Source organism: Etheostoma spectabile, chromosome 1, assembly GCF_008692095.1.
Source record: "Etheostoma spectabile isolate EspeVRDwgs_2016 chromosome 1, UIUC_Espe_1.0, whole genome shotgun sequence".
In the NCBI taxonomy this organism is placed as follows: Eukaryota; Metazoa; Chordata; class Actinopteri; order Perciformes; family Percidae; genus Etheostoma; species Etheostoma spectabile.
This window is the reverse complement of record NC_045733.1, coordinates 12,142,255-12,142,561: the sequence shown is the minus strand read 5'-3', so window position 1 is coordinate 12,142,561 and position 307 is coordinate 12,142,255. Positions and strand designations below refer to the sequence as shown.

At 46.9% G+C, this 307-nt stretch overlaps 1 protein-coding gene across 3 annotated transcripts in view; it reads left to right on the top strand.

Moving 5' to 3' along the window:
• Positions 1 to 307, top strand: part of ankrd11 (ankyrin repeat domain 11) — a 117,894-nt gene that overhangs the window by 33,062 nt on the left and 84,525 nt on the right. The gene's annotated exons all lie outside the window — the stretch shown is intronic.

Sequence of the window (307 nt, the reverse complement as noted above, 5' to 3'; positions counted from 1 at the left end):
ATAAATTAAGAGTAGCCCGAGTGTGCGCGGTATGAGCTTCCCGACCGGAGGCTACTCGCCTACAACACCCGCTCTCCACCCCAGCTTCGCCGCCCCACACAGGCACCGGCCAAACAGCGACACGTTTTCAGGTTAGAGGTAAACACTTAGAAAAAACACTCAGGGATGCTTTCTATTCCTATATCTAGATAAGTGTACCAGTGCTTATCTGAACTAACAACATGATCCCTGTCAATAGATCAAGAGAAAACGTTGACGTTCACTCGCTGCTATTCACTGACAGTAAAAAGTAAAGTCATTGTATGCA